Raw genomic sequence first — 15,150 nt, 5'->3', positions numbered from 1 at the left:
TGCGTAGGCAGGGACGCTTCACATGCGTGCAAAATAACCCCCACCATGATTTAAAAAGCTGTTTAGCCTAAGGAGGTCCAGATGTTCTCTAGATGGAGCATGCACATCTCCTGTGACCACATCATGATATAATTAGAACAGTAATTTGTCTTTGGGTGGAGTTAATAGAGCTACTTCTAGACCTATTCTCAAATTAGTTATGCATGTGTAAGGGTATTAAATTCCTTAGATATGCCTGACTATACATGGGAGGACTTGTATATGTTCGAGGACCTTCAGAGAGAAAGGTCACATGATTTTGTGGCTGTAGACTGAAAGGACCTTTTTGCTCTGCCTCGGATGACGTTACTGCCAGGGAGCAGAGCTGGGAGTGAGGAGGCTAAGCTTCACTCCCTACTGAACAGACTAGAGGTTTTTAAGTACAGTAGATGCCAGATAGAAAGAGACAGAAGAGAAATGATTCAGGCTCAGAGTGTGATGCGGCCAGTGATGCGGCACCTGAAGACAAAGAAATATCAGAGTGCAGTGCAGCAGCATGAGCGGGGGACTTAATGTGGAGCACAACAGCCTGCAGTTAAAGTGACAGAAGCCAGGGGCAGCGGCACACAAGAGGCCTATACTTAGGGAAGCGGATTCCATGAGTTTATGCTTGCCCCCAAAGTTGATAGGTGTAAATCTCTGGCCAGGGTGAGGATTGTGGATTAATTTGACAACTGAACTATTAAACGCTAGCATACAGATAAGAATTTAGCACCATAGTATAATGTGAGGCCTCACAGGGTTAATAGTTATTAGGAATATGTATGTTATGATGTAACATGTGTGATGCAGCAAGGCACTTGTTAATGTGAAACAGCATGTTATATGTAGAGACGTAACTCACGCAGGAGTAAAAGCCCATTTAGACCCAAAATTTGCTCAAAAGCAATCTAAAGCAAGCTTAAAGTCAGTGATCAGCTTTATCAGTGCCGCACGCTGAGTTCTCAGCAGGATACCACTGATAGTATTCTTTCAGCTGATATCCCGCTTGGAGTTTTCAGCAGGATACCGCTGACAACTCCGGGGGCAAAGCAGCTGTTTGCAGATAACAGCGCTCCTTTTGTCATCTGCATACAGCAGGAGTCTTCAGTTACATGCTAGTAAACTCTTAAGTAGCTAATAAGCTACTTAAGAGTTTATGCAAACTGATCCCTCAAAACTGTCACTCCAATTGCTGTTTGAGTGAATTTTGAGTGATCATCTTTCAGTGTAAATGGGCCTTAAAGCCAAGGGTAATTATGGGATAGAGACCTTTGTATGCAAATTACATCTATGGCATCAGGCACCCTGTGTGTTGTGGACACAGTGCCTGTGGAGCTGGAGAGGTTGAATCCATGGATGAAGAAGCTCAATGTAACAGGTGTGCTGCCAACAAGTAAAGTGTGGTCAGGTGATGGTGATGCTGGTATCAGGCAATGATTAGAGGAGGCCCATCAAGCATGTGCCTTGTTGATGCCAACGGGAGAAAATATATAAGGTGATGTATGTGCCGGTGTGTTATGTGAACTTATGAAAATGCATAGTGAGTAATTTGTTACCGTTGCTTTAAGAGAAGCTATGCCAAGTACTATTACACAAGGTTTGGGTACACAAACACTCCTATGGAATGAAAAAATGTTTATTACGCTCTTGTTAAGTAAACTTATTTTACTACTTGATTCCTACAATAATTTGGTTAAGTGGATCAACTAGGCAGTACTCCATTAGTGAATGCTCAAAGCAATCCAAACATTTGCAAGTGGTGTGTACAACTTTATGGATAGGCTCAACAATCCCTGGTTGATTGCATCATTGACTATTAGTTAACGACACTGAAGCAGCATTCAAGAAAGAAGAAAAAAGCAAATCACTGAGTCTGGAGACATAATATGAATTTGGCCAGAAATGCCAGCAGCATTTAATTAACTCTTCCCCTTTAATTTTTTTTCTGATAGGGAACGTATTATCTATCTTTTTCTACTAATGGAAAACAAATGATGAAACATTCTATTTTTCAAATTTGTTTTTATTTTTTTAATTTTCTTTTCTGTACTTGACTATGCATAAAACTCATGTGCCTGGTAACCTTTTTTACAATAGAAGTCATAATGTTAACTTTTTACCACTTGTTGCTTTTTTATTAGTATTTTTTATAGGATGACTTCAGAGGGTGCATTCAAACTGTGTTGGCATGGTACCTTGGCATGTGTGCCAGGCAAGCTTCCAGTTTGTACATCAAATGTATCTGTATTCTCCTATGATCCCAAAAGAGAGTCCTTTTGGCTTCCATCTGGCCAGTATCCATTGTCATATCTTTTTATTGCTCTTTAGAATAACATAGTTGACTAAACTATTCTATGCAGAGGTATCCATTAAACGTATACCACATAGTATACATTTTTTTTAACATGGGAATGTATTACCGATATATACCACTGTATGACTGTACAGTGGCATAAGCTGAAAGTATACTTTGGGAAATCCTTTCTACATATATTTGCAACATACACTGCAAACTCAGTGTATCATGTGCATCCTAACTAGAGATGAGCGAACCTACTCGGCCACGCCCCTTTTTCGCCCGAGCGCCGCGATTTTCGAGTACTTCCGTACTCGGGTGAAAAGATTCCGGGAGTCCCGTGAGTAGGGGGTTGCAGCGGGGAGTGGGGGGGAGAGGGAGAGAGAGAGGGCTCCCCCCTGTTCCCCGCTGCTACCCCCTGCTTCGCCACGCCTCCCCCCGCCCCCCGGCGCCCCCCGAATCTTTTCACCCGAGTACGGAAGTACTCGAAAATCGCAGTGCTCGATCGAGTAATTACTCGAACTGAGTATATTCGCTCATCTCTAATCCTAACTTAACCCTTTCCAATCCAATTTTAGATTCAGGGTTTCCTAAAAGGCTTTCTCTTTTTGCTCTTATACAATGGTGCCATCTCCTGGCTTAAGCCAGTGTGTGTGTGCCAGAGAGGCTCGGGCACTGGAGTGGCTAGCGATAGATGGTAAGAATACCCTGTCGAACGTCTTCTGACATTGGAGCTGTACAAGCTTTAATCAGAATGTAAGAAGACGTCAGACAGTGGATTCGAAAGGGTTAAAGTGTACTGCCAGTGAGAAACAAAACCTTCATAGTGCTCCTAGATCTCTATGTACAGTGCTTTTGTGAAGCATCTCCTAACTCAACTAATCATTTTATAGACCTCTCTTTCTTCCCAATGAACTAACTAGATGTTGTTAGCATTGTCTGCCATGCTACAGAAATACTGGAGCTGCAGTCTCCTTCCAATCACTATTCCCTATGAGATAGCTCACATAACACTCCTGCCAACCCTCTCACATGGCAAGACTGCTTGCCTGAAACAGTGCCTATGCTGCTGTGATCACAGTTTCCTTTGTAGACACAGTTTCCAAATCCTTGCTTGACTAGCATATTCAAATCTTATCTATACATCCATCCCGAGCTAAGCGTGCAAGATCATGGTGGATTGGGGTGAAATGGCTCTCAGCCAAACAAGTGTTTGACCACTAGCTATTTTGTGTATATGGCCAACTTTATTGTCCAAGCTGAGCGTGTTCTGCACTAGATAATAAGATGTTCACATGTTTGTCAGAGAGCCAAACAATCTAGAATTCACCATGGAAAACCAAATAACAAATCTATAAAACACATATGCAGTGCATCAATCTTCTGATTTATTATCATACATACATTTTCTGTCATATATAATATAAATTGCAGCTAAATTCCTTCAAGCTGAACTCCTCACCTAGGTACAGTATGCTGCAACATTTCCAGAGCTTAAGAAAAGGAGCTTTACTGTCAAAACACTGCAGTAATTCCTAGGTGAAGATGTAATTTTGAAGAAATCTATTTAGATTACACATGGCTGAGGATATATGTAGGATAATAGACCAGAAGTTTGTAGAATTGCATATCTGCCGTTGGGATCTAAAATGTTTTTTTAATTGACTTTTTCAGTTTACAACCGAAAAGAAAAAACTAACATAAACATTAAAGGGGTTGTCCCGCGCCGAAACGGGTTGTTTTTTTTTTCAACCCCCCCCCCGTTCGGCGCGAGACAACCCCGATGCAAGGACCTAAAGAAAGCTTACCGGAGCGCTTACCTTAATCCCCGCGCTCCGGTGACTTCTATACTTACCGGTGAAGATGGCCGCCGGGATCCTCTTCCTCCGTGGACCGCAGCTCTTCTGTGCGGTCCATTGCCGATTCCAGCCTCCTGATTGGCTGGAATCGGCACGGGGCGGAGCTACACGGAGCCCCATAGAGAACAGGAGAAGACCCGGACTGCGCAAGCGCGGCTAATTTGGCCATCGGAGGGCGAAAATTAGTCGGCACCATGGAGACGAGGACGCCAGCAACGGAGCAGGTAAGTATAAAACTTTTTATAACTTCTGTATGGCTCATAATTAATGCACAATGTATATTACAAAGTGCATTATTATGGCCATACAGAAGTGTATAGACCCACTTGCTGCCGCGGGACAACCCCTTTAACTATAGAATATCTTACAAAACCAGTAATAGTATATTTTATGAATATTCACATTAGAGGTTTTATAGAGAAAAATAAAATTTCAAGTAAAAAGTAGTAGAGTATATTTCTAAATTTCTTTTTTGAATGTTATCACTGACTTATAATGAGATGAAAAGCACAATAGAAGGCTGGATCCATCATTCGACAGATACCAATGCATCTGATGGACCCCATTGACTTATATTAGGGTCCATTTAAAGCTTTACTCTGCAGATTCGTCAGATTTGACTGTGATAATAGTGCAACAAATAGCATTATTCGTAATGGGTTTCAGGGCAGAATTTCAAATTTCTTCACTGTAGATTACTGTGGTGCATCTGGTGCCATTAAAATCTGTCATACATTATGAACGGAAGCCACAAGGCAGCCTTAGCCTGACTATAGCCTTTAATGCACTCATTGTCAATAAAAATCAAGCACCCAGAAGGAGTTGTCGGAATTAAATGAAACTTTTAAACTTTGTGTGATTGTAACGTTGACAAAAGTAAGCGATGACAATATCAGGGCAAAAAAATGATTTATTGCAGAAAACGTAATACTTGAAGGGAGGCTCTAGCACCCTGTTGTATCACCTCTAGCTTGGATACAATGTGTGATACGACCAGGCACGGAGGCTCTAGTAACCTGCTGTACCGCCTATAGCTTGGATGCAAGATGTGATACGGGTGGATAGGTTACATATGGTATCCTGTGGCATATCTGTCTACATATGCTTTAAGTGAGCCTATTGATTGTGCAAACTTGTAGACAGTCGAAGTTGGCATCCCCAATGGTTCCACACATGTTCTATTAGTGATAAATCTAGTGACTGGGCAGGACACAGAAGTGTGACAATGTTGTTCAGGCATTCCTGTGACCTCCTTCTGTATGCGGACAAGTATTATCCTGCTGGTAAATGCCTCTTGGAAGCCGCCATGAGAGGAACACATGTGGCTGCAGGATGTTCTGAACATAATACTGAGCTGTCTTTGTCCCTTGTATAACTACCATGGGTGACTGACTGTCGTATGTGATGGCCCCCCAGACCATGACACCAGCAGTGCGGGCAGAAAAAGTAGGATTGAAGCACTCACCTCGAGGTCCCCAGACACGAACACAGTCGTCATCAGTGTGTAGTGTACAACTATTAAAAATATATATACATCCTGTTACGTGACTGCCAGAAAACTGTACACTGGGCCGAGGTTCAAACTATAGACAAACTTTCTTGTTACCTGTAACAGCAGGCAAGCATGGGGGAAGTAGTTGTCAGTTCATGACACCACCGTTCCATACACCAACATTCACACTCGGCGCATTAATGACACTGGACAAGTGCATAGTACCTCGGGTCCTCCGGAACGGGGGAGGCCCAGTAAAACTTTACTGGTGACTTTTCCATGAAATACAGTAGACTTCAGTATGCAGAGTTTACAGTGCAGGCAAACTTATTACATATTCAGCAATTACTTGACATGAAAGTCAATGGCTACAGAATGGCAGTAATGATCACTCCGCTGTCATAGACTTCAGCACGCGTGGGTGTCAGTTACAGGTGTACCACTATATGGTGATCTATACTTCAGACGGCCACATAGGAATTATCAATAAATCGCAATATTATCTTCAGAGGTTCAGTAGACTTCTGCACTGTTATATAACTTTATACACTTCTTGTCAATGGCAAGGGTAATTACTCTATGGCTCGCTCTTGTGTTGGGACTTTGTGGGAAAAACATTTAGGCTCACTCACTCCCATGCACTGCACATACGGTCCGGCGGTCTCTCCTTTTCCTCCATCTTCAGCGGCACAAGAGCTGATGGTGCCCTCATGCGCCTTTGTGGTAGCAAACCCTCCTGTGTTAGATAGGTGCTGCTCAGCAGTCTGAAGACGGACTCTGACTCTCCTCCACTGTCAATCGCTCATACTTATAGATTCATGCACACCACGTCACATGACATAGCAAGATAGATACACTTAAATTGCAACCAAACTCCCAGCAATGATTTTAATGTAGTTAACCCTTCCGATGCTGCAGCGGTGCAACACATATACAGAAAATTAGACATGACAGCTTTGCACAGTGCATCTACATAAGACAGACATGTATGACAATTTGGAGGGGTCCAGAATGATGTTCTGGGACACTACAAGTGCCCAAACTAAACCTGAATTTGGTGCTGAAGACAACCAGGCTCTACTCTGTATTGTCCAATTTCGTTGTTCACAACACTGCTGTAAATGGTGGTGACCACGGGCTGGTGTCAAAGGCAGTACACATAATGAGCGCCGTGAGACCAAATGTCCTTCAGCCAAATGCCTGGAAATGATTCAGAGACACAGAGGTGTAACAATGGTGCCACCTGTCTCTACAGACAGCAAAGCAGTTGACACTGCTCATGCTTATCGAACGATCAGATGATCCTCTCTACTTGTGGTCTATTTAAGGTGTCCTGAGCCTTGTCGCCTTGTGGTCCCTCACTCACCCACTGGTCCCAAAACCTCCTAACAGTCTGGTCAGAATGGCCAAAGGGGCTGACAACTCTATGACTTGCATATCTAAAATGGACTTTAGATACTTGTGGTATGCACCAACTATATTAGTTTGAAACATAATTTAAAAATCTACAATAAAAGTTACATTTTCAGGAAAGTTTTTGCCATTTTAATGTGACTGTTAGGGGGTAGGCTTGTCCTATCTGTCTACAAATAAAAAAAATTGAATATTTGTATGAATCCATTAAAAATAATATCACATGTAAGATTTATCCAGGTTCTACTTTACTACTACTATTTAAGATCAGGTTTTACAGCTACATACATTTTTACCAGAATTCTTTTTACTAATTTCCATGAATTATTTACCTGTCTTATAAAATTTTTAAAACCCTTCATAGTTAGATAAAAAGCATAAATCGTATCAAAGTGTCATCTCTTGACAGAAAATTAATTCCGGAGAGAATATTGCCTGCTGTGTTTGAAGCACAGCCCAGTTCAGGGTGTAAAGCCAAAATTCCATCTTGTAGACAGCTATTTAAATCTTATTAGAGTTAATCAATAATAGCTCTGAATTCTGGCAATGTGAAATTCCCTCTATCCTCAGAGGACCCAGATAAGTAGATTATAATGATTGATAGCAGTCCACTTTATCTGAATATGTTTTATATTTAGCAAGTGAAAATATTTATTTACATAAAATATATCCAACATAAAACTTCATGGCCAAAATGAAAATATGATGCCACCTACCATTCCATACCCATCCAAGGGAGAGAGAATGACAGTCTGAGAATTTAGCTGGCATGCACACAGCCGGGTCAGATTCCACATGCAGGTATCATTCAGCAGAATCTGACCCTGTGCCTGGCCAGGGACCCCTGTGTACCTGTCCGCAGTCTTCATAATCTGTGCTGCGGATGTGCCGGCCATCGCACCAGCACATATGTTAGGCGATGTCGCAGCTCCCGCCACCCTTCAGCAATGATGATTGCATAGGGGGCCGCCGATCAGATGGCTTCCGTTGACTTCAATGGGGACTGTCCACGTGGAATCTGCACTTAAGTAGAGCCTGCTTCGCTTTTTTCCCCGTGAGCAGAAAATTGCAATTGATTTCCGCTCGTGAGCAGGAAGGATCGCTTTTCCATAGCATGCTATGGGCGGTATTTGCTGCGGTATCCGGAAGCGGATGCCTGCTCCGGATTCCACACTGCAAATCCCCCTGTGTGCAGCCAGGCTCTTTCTACCTTTTTTCTTGTGCTATATTGACATAGATGGAACCTTATGCCTTATATGGTAATGTACTGTCAGTCTCAAAATATATATTGACATTTTGGGGCTTATATTCTATTATACACAAGTCAATTAAGCTGAAAAGATGTATATGAGCGCTATGTTTAACATTCCTTTTTTTTTTAGTATATTAAGATCCATAAATCTATATGATTATTGCTTACTTACATAAAGGTTAAAGAATCCAAGGAGATCTATAATATCCATAATATCTCTACTGGTGGCCTGTTGAGAGTGTCCTGAGTCTATCTCCCTCGTATGAGTGCCGTCAAGCATCCACTGGTCCTAACACCTTCTAATAGTCTGGTCAAACAACCTAGGTGGCAGCAATTCATTGATACGACCATCTGGTTTCTCGCATTCCAATAATGCACCCCCTATCAAATTCTGTAAACTAGGTAAAAGCTCTTTTATTGTGTTCTTGTGGCATATCTACAAGCATTACACAAGCAGCAAAAGAGTTCACTGCACACAAGGAGCTTCTGAGAGCCGTTTTATAGGCCAAGGGTGGAACTATATCTAGGGCCTCATGTTGGAAGACCATTCATCTAATCAGGGGCCTTGTGTGGTGCAAATTGTTAAGGCAGCAGTAAGCTCTTGCTCACGACCTGAAGGTTGCTCATTTGTTCCCTGCATGGTCGGTAAAATGGGGGGTAATAAATAAATTACCTGAAAGTGCAGCGGAATAAGTTGGCGCTATACAAATAACAATAACAAGTATCTTTACCTTAATCACACCACAACTATAATAATTTGTTTATCAGCCTGAGTTGAGACTGCATGCTGAGTTTTGAAGCAAAACGACAACTCCTTCTACGGGCTTGATTTTTTTTGGCAAAGAGTGTATCCATGCTCAGGAAAATTATTCATTGGAAGTATAAATAATGGTTATATTGTAAAGGGGTCAGCTATTTCGAATACATGAAATACTCAGGGCAAACCAGCATGGAGGTCCCTTTGCATGTTGCCCCAATGGCCTACTATTGTAGACAGTGGCAGAATTTTTCAAAAGCCTTCGCAGGCTTTTATTTTATTCTTAGTGAATCTAATTAAAATATTTCCTGGTAAACAACATTCCAGTTAAGTTTTTTTGTATAGAGTGGGCCACAGAAAATTAGGCCGGCATCCTACTCTGATTAAGGCTGTCTAAAAAAAATCTTTGCTGCTCATAACAGCCAATCACAGCACAGCTTTTATTTTACTTAAGCAGTATAAGAAATGAAAGCTGCACTGTGATTGGTTGCTATGTGCAACAAAGATAGATTGATGAGAGAGGTGAACATTGGATATGAAGGTACACAAGAGCTGACTGATACACTATAGTGGAGCAGCTCATCATGAAAATGAACCAGCGTGCTACCAAACGTGTGCCTAATGCAACAATGCAGCAAATGGGGCTCCAGAGGAGATTGATAGTCACTGCACCTATGCTAACAGAGATCATTCAGAAGAAAAAGCTTCAATTTGCAGGCAGTATCCGAATTGGACCACTGCTGATTGGTAAAGGGTTGCCTTCTCTAATGAATCGCATTATCTGCTTCATCGAATGGATGGACATTGGCATGTAAGGCATTAAACATCAGAGAACAAACACCTTGCAACCATTGCTGGAAGAACACAAGCTGGTGGTGGCAGTGGTATTCTCTTCGGAAGTTTTTCATGGCATTCTCTGAGCCCACTCATCCATGGGCTGAACTAATTTGGCTATGAATCCATCCTTGCAGATCACGTACACCCATACATGCTGTTGGTCTTTCCTGGTGATCAGGAAAGGTATCGTTTCTCCTTGAGGAGAGCACCTAGTAGGTGACAGAAGACATAAGACATGCATGTTTCTTTGGGAAATATGCAAATGGCAAGATGGGAAAATGCCTCTACAGCACCAACTATTGGAAGGCAGCATTCCTGCAAGTCAATGTCAGACCTTTTAACAAGCCGTGTAACAATAACTGGGTCATCCGCAATACAGAAGAAAGCGGGAGCTAGGTTCTGCTGCGGGCTCTTGCATGCAGTATCCAACCCAGTCGTGTGCAGCCGGACGAATACTAAGCAGTGCAGCTGTGAATCGAGCACTGTGTTGAAATAGGAAACTATTATGTTACGTGTGCTGCTGAGACATGTTGTATTATTGTGCTTCCAACAGCACAGCACTCTCAGGGTTAATGATTGAGCTGGCTGGGTGTGGTTCCTCCTGCTAGCCAATCTTCTGGCTCTGGGCTCACATATAAACCCAGCTCCTGGTCAGTCTGAAGCTGGTCTTGTACTGTTTGGATGTATCTGTGACATGTGTGCTGTTACCTGTTCTCTGTCCTGTTGCAGCTTGCTGTGTGATCTGTGCCTTGCTGTTCATGTCCATTTGTACGTTTATTTTGTGTCAGTTTGGTCTGCTGAGTTTGTTTGCTATGTTTGCGCTAGGTTGGCCCCTAAGGCCCTCTAGTAGATGTGTCTTGCTAGTGCAGGGACTGCAGGATAGGAGGGGCCTTGCCGGGGCTTGCAGCCTAAGTTAACTGGCCAATGTACGAACTAACACCTCGCATTTATATTCAGCTTACCATCTGCTATTAGTGTTTGCATTGTGGCTGCTGTATGCTGTGTATTCTGGCTCTGTGTGTCCTGTTGGTTAGTCCTTGTCATGTGGCATGTGAATGCATCCTGTTCTGGTGTGTGGCTCCTAGGATCAGCTAGGGCCCAGATCCGAAGACCGCTGGGCTGCCCTATTGGGGCAATGTCCCCGCTTAGGTAGGGCCATGTCATCCTCCTGTGTACCACAGGGTCAGTTTGCTTGAAACACGTGTGCGTACCCAGTCCTCCTTTGGTTGCGATCGTGTGGGCCCTGTGCTTAGTTTGCCCACACGATCGTGACATATTAGAGCAGCATCTGTGTGAATCTCTCTCCTTTCTTTTCAGTTTATGCTCTCTTCCACCACCACCCCCCACCTGCATAGACTTCTATGGGCAACATGTAATCTTGTCAGTGCTTTGAAAGTACATCTGGACTTTTAAGACAAATGCAGCTGTAAATTCAGACCAAATGAACAACTGTGGGGTGGAGGCTTTGATGGGCAGAGTAAGATTCATTTTTCTCTCATAAGGTATACTACAACGTTTCCTATATTTACCCATTCATTATATTTCTGAAATATTTGTTGAAAATATAGTGAACATTTAAAGGAGTTTTTTGCCCTAGTTCATACAGATGTAGTGGTGTGTCCCTCACCTACTAAAGCAACCTTCAGACTGCTGTACATTTACTATACAGCAGGTTATATTTACAGTACTGTATAAAAGTATTAGGTCAATGTGAAAAAAAGCTGCTAAGTAAGAATACTTTTATATATAGAAGTGTTAACAGTTTTTTGGTAAATTAACAAAATGCAAAATGACTGAACAAAAGAGAAATCTAAGTTTAATCAATATTTGTTGTGATATCCTTTCACCTTCAAAACAGCATCAGTTCTTCTAGGTACATTTGCACATAGTTTTTAAAGGAACTCGACAGGGAGGTTGTTCCAAACATCTTGGAGAACTAATCACAGGTCTTCTATAGATGTCAGCTTGCTCAAATCCATCTGTCTCTTCATGTAATCCCAGACAGACTGGATGATGATGAGATCAGGGCTCTATGGGGCCATAACATCACTTCCAGGACTCCTTGTTCTTCTTTACGCTGAACTGCTAAAACCCCATTGATTGACATTGGGCCATTCAGACCTGCATTTTTCACATGTGCATGAAAAAAAAACAGCATGTCCTATTTTGGTGCATATTACGCTCGTAGTACTCCAAAATACACCGGTGTGAGTAGGCCCTAATGAGCCATTGATATAGCCAGTTGATCAGTGCTCGATTTTACTTTCATTGACACTAAGCAGTTATTGGAAGGGTTTAGTATGAGCGATCCTCATTTGTTTTCTCATTTGTTGTTTGATTGCATGGCCTTTGAAAATGGGCAATTATCATTAATGTATGTTAGGAGGAAGAGAAAAACACCCGAGGCTGACAGTTCTTTGCCTTTTTGGATGCAGTAGTTCTGTTTTCATTGCAGACACAGTAATCATGTGATCTTTCCAAAAATTGCTGAAAAAATACAGCAGAAAAACTGTGAGTGGTCATCGTGTAAATCTATTGGAAAGGAAGTAGTGGGGGAAATTATCTGTCTTCTTCTTGGTCATTTACAGCCATAATTGGCCATTTCAATAACTGAATAACTGGTCTGATGTTATATATATATATATATATATATATATATATATATATATATATATATATATACAGTAGTACATTCTGCCAGATTTGAGTTCAGACTAGTGAAATGCTAAAAAGCAGCTAGTGGTCAGCAAGAGGTTAATGGAACTCGTATATTATAATATATAACTTTTATGCATTTTGCATGTTAATGCTTTAAAGTCTTGGCAAAGCTAGTAATTTATATTCATCTGTTTCTAATTGTAACATGGCTTCTTAACACATCAATAGTGAGGAAATGCCAACGGGCAGGGATCGTGTAGGATCTTGTTTTTATGCTGAACAAGTTTCTGACCCAGAGCTTTGTGGTAGTGTTTGTTTCATATGTACACCCATATTGTTCTCTCAGATTGCAAACTCTCTTTTTTGCCAAAAGTTAATAAAAAGCAGTTTATGGGTTTTGAGAAGCATATGGGGCAAATTACAAAAAAAAATATATTAATATGCTGTACAGGGGATTTGGCATTAGGCAGAATGTGTTTAAGTTTAGTGTTTTCCAAAAGTTATCCAGTCCCGTAAGCACAAATAAACAGCATTCTTAAATACTATACATTGTCTGCTCTTTAGAAGTTTGTACTGTCACCCTTCTTACATATAATGCTACGATGTGTTATAATACACTGTTGAGAAATGTTGATGTGCCTTTAAGAGTGAGGATATTGTAATGCTGAGACAATATTACATTGTTCATATTATTTGTGCCCATGAAGTTTGAGCACCCACTGGCTCATAGAGTAGAAATTGGGGTATTGTGAAGGCTGGGCAAACTTTTCCAAATTTCCCTAACATTTTTACTTATTGCCATTATGTCCATCTAAACCATAAAATTGAACTTCAGTAACTTTTTGGCTGACCTGCGCCACTGCTGATTTCTAGCCCACTTCTGATTTCTACATTATTATTTAGAATGGCAGCCAGGGAGTGCAAAAACTACATCTCCCACAATGCCCCCCTGCCAGTTACTGACAAATGCATATTCACGATTGTACAAACTGTGTCGTCATTACAGAATTTGAAGGCACTGAGCATGCCTGACCGGTAAAACAGCGGTGCGTACAGGACATTATCATTTGATACCAATGGAGAACTAGACAGATAAAGCAGTATCTCTGCAGCTTTGTAAAACATGCAAAATTACATGTTATCGCCTTATGAAGAATATAACTTTTCACTATTGTTTCAACTGTATCACCATTCTTATATAACAGTGTTCCTGGATTGTCATCCTACAGAAGGTGGTGTCAGTTGGAAGGGGCTGCTTTCCTGATATCCTAGATAGTGGAAGATGTGGCCTTATAAGGGCTGTTATCCTCATAGGTGAGGTTTGAGGTATCAGTCGCTATCTACCCTTGAGCCTTAGGGGTCCAAAAGCTCCTCTATCACATAAGAAAACACCAGTATTATGAATGGCACATGGGTGGTTGAAGGTCCATCCTACAGATTTTGCATTGGGGACCCCTACATTTAGCCTCTGCCATTTTTTTTCAGATTCTAGCAATGCCGCCTGTTAGTGTTGTATTGCTGGGCTTCTTAACAGACCCAACAATGCAAAGGAAAGTTGTGGAAGGTCCCCCATGCTAAACCTTTACATCCAGGCCCATGAACCTTTAGCTAAGCCTCTGGTTTGAGTTGTGTCTTTATAAGTGAGTTTGGCACCTCTGGAAGAGTGAGCACATGGTATGTTGTGGGGTGTATCTGAGAACGGGCAGAGGTCTGAGACCTAATAAGACATACAAGGGGCAACTGGTGAGCTATGGAGAAGAAACCCTCATTGATGTCAGTCAGAAATATTGAACAAGTCACAAAGGCTGGTGAGTCTGACAGAAATGTTGCAAGGAAGCTAGTGGCTATGTACTGTTAGGAGTCTGGCATCTGCCCCCAAAAGTTTAGAGTTTAACAAAAGGACCTGTTATCCACGGCCTGGTTATAGGCCATTTTGATTTTGACTGGAAAAGAGTGCTGTGTTGTAAATGGAGGAAGGAGGGACTGTGTTTACAGGTGAAAGCACCAGGGGATCGCCATCTGTTTAACCCATTAAGGACCAGCCACTGTATATATACGGCGGCTGGTGCTGGGCTTTGAGGACCACCGATCGTAAAAATACGGCGGTGCTCTAAGTCTCCTGCCTCTGCAATCAGTCAGAGGCAGGAACAGGTTATCAGCTGTTAGTGACAGCTGATACCCTGGAGCAGAAGGCAGGAGGGTTTTTTAACCCTTCCTGCCTTCTGCTTCCCCGATATACAGTGCTCAATGAGCACTGTCGGGGCAAAGTGAAAGTAAGAAGTTCTTTCACTACGGGAGCCTCGGGGGGTCATGTGACCTCCCGGGATTCCCTGCTACTGCAGAGCTGGAGGGTCAGACTTAGACCCTGGCAGCTCTGCAAGTGACTAATGTCACCACAGGGGTTGCTTTCCCCTGTAACTGAGGGTCCTATGGACTGCCCAGCTACAGTGGGAAAATGTCAAATAAAGTTAAAAAAAAAAAAAAGTGAGTGTCCCCCAGAGGTCTTATATGACGTCATGGGGGACACAGATAGTAAAAAACACAATTACATACATCAGTAAAACA

At 42.0% G+C, this 15,150-nt stretch overlaps 1 protein-coding gene and 1 long non-coding RNA gene across 5 annotated transcripts in view; one reads left to right on the top strand and one right to left on the bottom strand.

Moving 5' to 3' along the window:
- NDP (norrin cystine knot growth factor NDP) overlaps window positions 1-15,150 on the top strand; it is a 118,183-nt gene that overhangs the window by 41,595 nt on the left and 61,438 nt on the right. The window lies entirely within an intron of this gene.
- LOC136625625 (uncharacterized) overlaps window positions 1-15,150 on the bottom strand; it is a 54,379-nt gene that overhangs the window by 8,578 nt on the left and 30,651 nt on the right. The gene's annotated exons all lie outside the window — the stretch shown is intronic.

The sequence above is a fragment of the Eleutherodactylus coqui genome, chromosome 4 (assembly GCF_035609145.1).
Source record: "Eleutherodactylus coqui strain aEleCoq1 chromosome 4, aEleCoq1.hap1, whole genome shotgun sequence".
Lineage (NCBI taxonomy): Eukaryota > Metazoa > Chordata > Amphibia > Anura > Eleutherodactylidae > Eleutherodactylus > Eleutherodactylus coqui.
Note: the sequence above shows the minus strand (reverse complement) of the source record. Positions and strands in the feature narration are given on the sequence as shown.